This window comes from Apteryx rowi, unplaced genomic scaffold (genome assembly GCF_003343035.1).
Source record: "Apteryx rowi isolate R43461 unplaced genomic scaffold, aptRow1 scaffold_339, whole genome shotgun sequence".
NCBI lineage: Eukaryota > Metazoa > Chordata > Aves > Apterygiformes > Apterygidae > Apteryx > Apteryx rowi.
Window position 1 is genome coordinate 553,412 of NW_020449852.1, and position 8,341 is coordinate 561,752.

Consider the following 8,341-nt stretch of genomic DNA (forward strand, 5'->3'; position numbering starts at 1 on the left):
TGCATTTATTCCAGTGAATCCCATTGATTCTGCCTATCTTCTATCTTCCTACCATGGCCCGGACACTTTGAGATGCTTGTTATGGCCAGAAGCAATTTGCTGTGTTCTGGGCTACAGAAGTCATAAATTAAGATACACTTGCACTACCTGCAACTGTAAGTTGTTTCTTACCCTTCAAAAATTTCTGAGAACCTGGAAGGTTTTTCTAAGTTAAGCTATGAATGAAAATGCAGTTTTAAAAAATACTGTGAGGGGCAACAATAAAAACAATTGGGTTAATCAAAACATTTGGTTTTGATAATTTCAACTGTTGTTTGGTTTTGATTTGATTTCAAAGCCATTTCATCATTTTATTGAGAATTAAATCACATTTCTAGGCAATTTCATTTTTTTAAGAAAAGGAGGAAATGAGATGTAATTATATATTTGAGAAGTGTCGCAAGGGGAACTTTTAGCAGTTTGAAAGCTTCCTTTTTTGAACATATATATATATATATATATATATATATCTTTCTCTAATTGGGAAATTAATCAAAGCTAATCCTTTTCAGCAATCCTTTTTGCTTCTAATGAATCAGCATTCCCTGACAAAGAACTGTTTGGTCAAAGAGTTCCTGCTCAGTTCAGAGTTTTTGCTGCACCTGGATTAATTATTATTTCTACACTGAGTAGACCATGCGCTGTGCTGAACTGGTGCCTGCAAGTGTTATTCACATAACAGATGTGGCAGACCCTGTGCAGTAGTAGGGGACAGTCTGATCTGCACTGATTTCTGTTAACTTTTAGAGTAGCTTTKGGGTCTGCACTGGCTTTTATTTCAAAGGGGATGCTCAGGTCTTAGTTTTTAATAAAATAATCTCTTACTTTCTTTGCTGAGAACTACTGATGCAGGAACTATGGATTGGCAGTATATATAAAGCTTTCTGATGCCATTATTATATTGATTCTCAGATCCAAGTTGTGTATTTCACCACATGCCAGGGCCCATGCGAAGTTTGTGCTGTCTGTTGATAATAATAAACCTGTTAACAAGCACACAGATGGGGCAGGAGTGGGGAAAGGTCAGCTGTTATCGCAGACGCCACTGTCAGATCCTTCTCCCTGTTGGGGATTTGCATATTCTCCTGTTGTTTTGATCCTYCTGTTATTTCCAGTTAATCAGTAATGAGTCCCTCCAGGGACTGGCAATCATACCAATGGATCCATGTGATTGAAGCAGCATACAGAGGCCAAATGAGTCTGTGTTGTTCTTCTTGGCTCTTTAAATTCAGATTCAAATGCAAAATGAATCTCCTGAATAATATTTACAGATTTTTGCCCTCTTTTGTGCATTATCACCATTGATGAGGACAACGGTAACCTGCTAGCATCCTTCTCAAATGATGTAAAGGACTACTAAAATCTAACTGAACTCTGATCTCTGTTGCTTGCTATGCAATGCAGCTCAGTGCCGTCACTCGTGAACCACACAAGGATGCAATTAGTTTAACAGCTCTTTATTATGAATGCAGCAGAACAGAATTAGAACTCAATTTAGAAGTCTCCCTTTCAAACCCATTCAGCCGTTACGCTTGCATCATCTTTCAGTTTTCCAAGGCATATAATTGATAAATGATTTCTCCCTCCACACCTCAGCTCCTCATCTTTATTCATGAACCAATAAATCTCTGTAGGAAACTGTGATCGTTTACATACTTGGCCAATGTCATCAACCTGTGTCATTTCATTGTGGAAGCAATTTTGCAGCCTATGAAACCACTGGAATAGGAAATTCTTGACTATCTCTAAATTTCTATGGTTCTGGCATTTCTCTCTTGTATTGTTCCCTAAGATGAAAATCAAATTTCTACCTATACCGAGAACTGATGGGTTAACCTGGCAGAAAATGAACCTCTCATCACAGGGTGTGTGCTGTGAAAGCAGTATGCTTAAATCTTGGCTAATGGGTATGAACAGTGGCTGAAAATACATGATCACTTTGTGTTCTTGAGTAATCAGTTACCCCAAATCTAATTTATTCATTTTTTAATCTACTTTCTTTACCATTTAGCTTTTTCAGTAGTGTACCACCTTGACAAGGAGGAAGACACTATAACGTTTCAGGACCAAATTGTATTTGTTTGCTCAGGGAGGTGAGGTGTCCGCACTGGCTGAACACTTTCCTCTTTAGCTCTGTTTCCTGTAGGCCTGTTATCAACTTTCACTGAACAATATGTTCTCCAAGGGACTCATGTTTTCTCATTGCCTGGAGCTATTGATTTATTTGCCAGTATTTTAACAACCAGCACTTGTAAAGCAAAATAAAGTTTATTAAACAAAGAGGTGTATCAAAGGGGAGCCACAGGAGCACTCCAGGCAGAGCTTCTGAGCTCTTCAGAGAGGTATTTCAGGTACCACGCACAAGGAGCACACTTCAGCTAATGTGCAAGAGAGGGGATGCATGCACCTCTCGCTCTCTTTCTGTGCATATACATATAGATATACGTCAATACAAGTAGCCCTGGATAGTGCCACTAGTTGCCTGTGACAGCACTTTGGCAGTGTTTGCTGCTCTTTTCTGCACTGTCTATACATGCCCACCTTGCTTGGACTGGCATCTGGCAGAGGTTGGAAGAATGGGCCCTTCCCTTTGGGCTTTTGGAGGATGCTGGGACCTCTTTGGAGCCATGGTGAAGAGATGCTCCACAGAGCAAAGCTCGTGCCCCCTTTCATTCAGCCCTCTGGGCTGGTAGGGTCCCCACCTTGGAAGGCACATCTGTTTGGCACGTGCCGAGCATCTGTAAGCAGAAGCAGATCCACACTGCAGAGGGACTCATCAGTGTCCCAGCGGAGCAGCTCTTGTACAAATGCATCCACATGGGCACTCACCTTTTTCCCTACTCATCCAGGGATGGGGAAGGGGAGAGGAGAGCTTCCCTGCAGTGCACTCTCGGTGTTGCAGTTGTGGACCCACGGCAAAGCTGCAATGCCTTTGTATGGCTGCTCCACCCCAGCATGGTGGGATTGGTCTCCTGTTGGGGCCCTTGCGGTGCTTCAGAACAATAATCTATATGAGATATAGAGCATGGAACTAACACTGTTTAGGATTAATTGCTTAGCACAACTTGCTTAGCATTAGTAGCTAAATTTGCTGAAGCCTTAGGCCTCAGGCTATAGCCACTGCTACGTGCTTTGAAGTAGTCCACCAAGGACACTGGCGCAGCTGGAAATGATACATCCTGAGAAAGTACAGATAAACTAGCAGAAGCCAGTGGGAACCAAGGTTAAGGGTAAGATAGCTTTGCTAAATAAGTAGCAAGGTACAAGGCATGATCGCTGYGTGCGTGATCGGTGCCATGATTGGTTACCTGTGACATAATCTGCATGGTGATTGGCCTAGCAAAGTGTACGACTGCACAAACATATATAAGATGGGCAAATTGCCGAATAAAGTTGGAATTGAACCTGCATTCTGTGAATGCGTATGATTCTTTCCCGTCACTCCCGCGGACCGCGACAGTCTCCTGACAGCTGGGGGGATCCATACTGAAAGCTTATGTATTCTGCATCCAAGGACCACGCTCTGAAAGCCCTGAGATTCCTGTTTGGGGTATCATTTCCAAACCTTTACAAGATCACTATAGCCTAAACAGGAATTTCTATCACGTTGCTGGGTGCCTCCCTGCCCAGAGCTTGTCCAAGAAGTGCAGAGGGACATAACCTTACAAGAATTTTTTCATCTACTGTCATCTGAAACTCACAGTCTCCAGATGCTCCTGGGCAGATACCACTAGGTCAGCAAGGACAGGTGAAAGTTGGAATGGCAGAGGCCCAACTCATTTTTAGTGGGTTGATCCCACACATTGTTAAGGCCTGGCAAGCCACAGGAGTTTTTTGACAGCACAAGGTCCCATTAGCACAGTTAACAGACTCTACAATTAGCAGAACCTATGTTCCCAATATTTGGCCCCAGCAGCAAATTTTGGGAGTTCTTCACTAGGAAGAGGCACTTTCTGTGTTCTGCAAGGTCTGGTCACCACGTCAGGAGCACTGCCCTGTGTTGGCCCGGGAGAGATCATGACTGCAATGTGCCAGGACACCGTGGCCAGATTTTCCTAGTGTGAAACATGATTTGATAGTGCAACAAGCTGCGGAGCCATGGCCGGTGGTGAGGGCCCACATCTCTCCTCAGAAATCTTGATTACTTTTTGCTAATGTGGCTGATCAAGCCTTTCACTGGACGTGTTACTTAAGCACAGGAGTATTTCACTAGCACCCAAGCAGACACAGCTCTTGGGGAGAAGGCATGGAAAGCTTGATGCAGCTAACACCTATCCACCACCTCCCACACATGTGGGATGTGCTGCTCTACAGCTGCAAAASCAAGGGAAAGCATCTTACTGAGGGGCATAGATACTCACAGGACTGGTCAGAAGACATTTCCCCTCTCAGTGACAAACCAGCATGTGGTCTGGGATACCTGGTTTGCTTAACCAGGGTGAAGAGCTAGGACATCGTAATGGTGTTGATGGCAATGGGTTATTGCTTTTCTGCCTGTGTGCATCTCAGCAGAACCGTGCATGTCAGTCACCTGCTTTGAGATTTTCCAGGTGGATCCATGCGGGATTTCTCTCCATGCTTTGTGTGTTTATAGATTATTCATTGCTGTACTCCTTTAAATCCTTAACACATGCACTAAATGAATGTCTGGCCTTGAAGGAGTTCAGTGCCTATATGCATGATCAGTTATGCAGTTTTCTGCCCTTTTCACAAATTTCAGACATCTCTTTACTGGTGAACATGTGACCTATGGGTATTCTAGGCCTTGCAGGCTTTGGACAATTTATTGTGGATCTGTAGTACGCTTTGCAAACAATAGTAGCTTGGACTTCGGGAGCAAATAAAGTTTTCTGTAGGACATTGTTGTCTTTAAAAAGTGATCAGCTCATGAGCAGGGAATAAACTGCAATTAAAAACAACACTTTAAAAATAGTTATTTTACTTAATAAAAACTAAAACTTGCAGCTATGTGTTGCTTACTGAACAGCAAAGGAACCATCATGAGAATGACATGATTGTCCCAATGATAGGCCAGAACTGTCTATGTAAAAAAAAAAAAAGAATATAATGAGAATGTTCAAATAATTGATAAAAATAATACCAACCAACCAAATAATTGGTCCTAATTCAGAGTTAAGTTTGCCTGCACTAAACTATTTATATACACACACACACACACACACACACACACACACATATATATACAATCAACAGACATCACCTTACCAATATGCAGAGCTCCCCTCTTCACTGGCTTGCTCAATGAGCAGCTACTTACAACTGTGTACAAATTTTAACTTCGACTTTTCAGCCACAGGCAATAAGGCTCATGCATTCAGGGATGCTACTCTCTGCTGCTATTCTTGTTTGCTTGGCTGAAAAGTACTTAAAGAGACTGAGCAGCTTGGAGGAGAAGGCTCCCAAACCTTGACGAGTCCGTTTTTCAGATGTCTGAGGAGGCTGCCAGAAGCAGAAGGCAGTGAGCCTGGAAAGTCACAGTACTGACCCAGCATGTGGGTGTGAAAGATCAATGGCACCAGGATGCCAGAGGAAGCTGTTTGCTCCACCAAGCTGTACATAGCTGTAGCTGTTGCTCTGGTGGGTTCTGCAGCAATCTGCCAGAGATAAGGTCCCATTTTCTAAGCAGGGCCCAGACCTGAGATACTGCACAGTTAGGCAGTGTTAGAARCCGGGACCTGAACCTCTGATCTGGCTCACAGCAGAAATAAGCTGCAATTGGGAGGACGAGTGGTGTAAGGCTGGGATTCTCATTCAACTCCAKCTCTGGAGGAAGTCAAAACATGGCTGTATCTGCACTAGAGCACAGCAGACAGCCGTGCCATTTGCTGTCCTCTTTCTAAAAGTAGCCAGGATAGATGATTTACAGCAAGGTGCAAAATCCTCATCATGCACCTAATTACGCTCTACTACTCCATGGAGGATATTTCCTTCTGACTCCATATGGTGATCAGATTTTACCCTGAAGCATGTGGATTGATTGCTCTCATGACTTTCTCCTAGCTACTCTAACCAACGATGCTTTATTCTTATTTGTACAAATGTCTAAGCCTTTTTGAAGCTTTGAAAATTATGATGAATTGTGCAATGAAAATCAATAATGAAAGCGTTTACAAAGCCCCCATGTTTCTGGAGTGATCCTAAAGACAGCTGCCCCCTCTAAGGGTGATGGAAATGTTGGAGAAAAGTGACAGCAAAAAGTTCCAGATCCCTGTTTTTTGTGATCAGTTTGTCATGGATTCTGTCATCACTAAGATCTTTTTTACAGACCACTATTATCAGTCCATGAAAGCATAACCTCAAGCCCATAGAAAAAATGTTTATATTCCTCTACCAGAATGCAGCTATTCCCACATCTTCAGGTCCATGACAGTTTTATATTTCACAGAAGATTATAGAGATAGAGATGAAGATCTGGTAAAATGTTTACTATATTATCCCTGCCAACAGAGCTTATTCCCTTTTGCACACTGACAGGTGCTAGCATTTTGCTCAGGGTTAAATATCTCATTTTTTCACCGTTTCCAGGAGGAGAGTGTTTTAAGAGCTGTGTGGCTATAGTCACCCATGCCAGCCTCTGAAGCTCAAGATAGATTCACTGCCACCTTGTGGTTAGCTCTCCCTGTTGCATTGGTGCTAGGGCTGGTGAGAGGATGGTCACAGCCGGTACAGAGCTTCAGGCTGGGCTTCAGAGATAGTGCCCTAAAACGCAGCCTGGGGACGGAGCAGTAGCAATGGGGAGGGCCGTATGGCAGGGTGCCTGGCCCCAGGGCTGTAACAGTGAGGAGGAGAAGAAAGCAGCTCCTTCTGCAAAACACATTTTTAATAACAGCACATATCGTATAGCCCCTCACCAGAGCCAGATTTCGCTCTCCAGGACCCCCGAAGACCTAAATCTTGCCTACATGAAATGCATGATGTGTGAAAGGCTGCTTTCCCAGCCTCCTCTAAAAATCCCCCCCCCCCCCCGCAAAAGCAACATGGAGAGAAGAGTTGCTAAAAGCCTGTGAATGGGAAATACTGTGTCTGAAGCCCCCTCTTCCCTCTGGGAATAGCAAGCACCAACATTCATTTGGGATCAAGAGAGCCCCCCCATCCCACCTTGTACTGCTACCATCTCCTGTTTGTTGCCTACTTCATCCCTCACGTCTACCCCTGAGGTCTTGATCAAGGTCATCTTCCTGTGGTGGGGTACCTGGAGGAGCTCTTCACGCACATCTCTGCTTGAACATGGTGCTTTTCCAGGAGTGTGTGCAAACCCCTAATTACTAGGTTTCACTGGAAGAGAGCGAGTCTTATAAGTGATTTTCAGTGGAGTCCAATGAACAGCCAAGACYAAGATGATTACTTCACCAGTACTCAGGATCTTTCAAAAACAAGCACACACCAAAGTGGAAAGAGCAGAAAAGAATAGCCAGATCCCCTCCCACCGCCAATTACTTTGCCCACTTAAGATCCACATTGTCTGTTCAGCCTAAAATGTCCCCTGCAGTGTGCAAACATGCACACACATACATACAAAATATGTGGGCAATTCCAAGGGAGATGCTAAGGTCACATTTTTTGCCTGTGGATTCCTCTCTCCTGTTTACCACCAGCTGGACTCCCAAGTCAGACAACATAAGGAAACATTAATACCTCATTTTCAGTGCCACCCCTTTTGCATGGCAACAGCAGGTCCTACATCCAGAAAGAGGATTAGCAGTGTAGGGGCCATCCCTCTGATATTTTCCCCTTAATGAGTAAAAGGTTGGGGTGACATCTGCTTCTTGTAACACCTTTTACAAACGTTCTCCTTCTCTGAYAGCTATGAAAATATTGTGACCACATGGGGTGGATCTTAGGTCCCTATTTCTTTCCCAGTTTGTATTAAATAAGTATATAGGTCCATAAGAGAAATAAGGTAGCCTGATCTGATCAGGAGTAGGATCTGATCACTAGTACAGAAACCGGGTGGCACATTTTCATTACATAATATGTGAAGAAGAAAAGTTTGCAGGTAGAGGAGCAGCAGCAGTAGATGATGGGTAATGTGACAGATGAGGAAAATGGTACTGGATCAGCCCAGCCTGGTGACCTGTCTTCAGCAGTGGCTCAGAGTGGCATGTACAGAAACCACCTCAGAAATATTCTTCCCACTTCCGCAGTCTATGGTTTCAGTAACAATGTGTACAATAGGTCCTCAGCAAGCCCAGTGTGTTTGTTCTGAAATACATCCCTATCGCAGCTGTATGATACATACTTCCCCATTAGTATGTCCATTACTGAAAGCAAAGTCTGCATG